General features: G+C 41.9%; 1 non-coding gene across 1 annotated transcript; it reads right to left on the minus strand.

Moving 5' to 3' along the window:
• Positions 1-212: 212 nt before the first annotated feature.
• Positions 213-319, minus strand: LOC141710208 (small nucleolar RNA R71). Its single transcript, XR_012570740.1, has one exon. It is a non-coding gene; the product is annotated as a small nucleolar RNA R71 (small nucleolar RNA).
• Between the last annotated feature and the right edge of the window lie 213 nt (positions 320-532).

Consider the following 532-nt stretch of genomic DNA (forward strand, 5'->3'; position numbering starts at 1 on the left):
CCAACATGCACATCAGATATTTCATCGAGATCTGCGACACTTTCAAGTTCAATGGAGTTTCTGAAGATGCTATTAAGGTGAGGCTTTTCCCATTCTCTCTGCGGGATAAAGCTAAGTGCTGGTTACATTCTCTACCATAAGGGTCTATCACCAAATGGGAGGATCTTGCTCAAAAGTTCCTAACTAAATTATTTCCTATGGTGAAGACTGCTGCAATCAGAAATGCATTTACTCAATTTGCTCAGCAATATGGAGAATCTTTATGTGAGGCTTGGGATCGCTACAAAGAGATGCTTAGAAAATGTCCTCGCCATGGGATGCCTGACTGGATGATCATTAACTGCTTCTATAATGGATTGGGTGCTACTTCTAGACCCATGCTTGATGTAGCATCAGGAGGAGCCTTGTGGGCTAAAAGCTATGATGAAGCTTATGAATTGATTGAACTGATGGTTGTTAATGAATACCAGAATCCTACTCAGAGACTACCTCAGGGTAAGGTAGCAGGAATTCTGGAGTTGGATACAGCTAC

This window comes from Apium graveolens, chromosome 2, assembly GCF_009905375.1.
Source record: "Apium graveolens cultivar Ventura chromosome 2, ASM990537v1, whole genome shotgun sequence".
NCBI lineage: Eukaryota > Viridiplantae > Streptophyta > Magnoliopsida > Apiales > Apiaceae > Apium > Apium graveolens.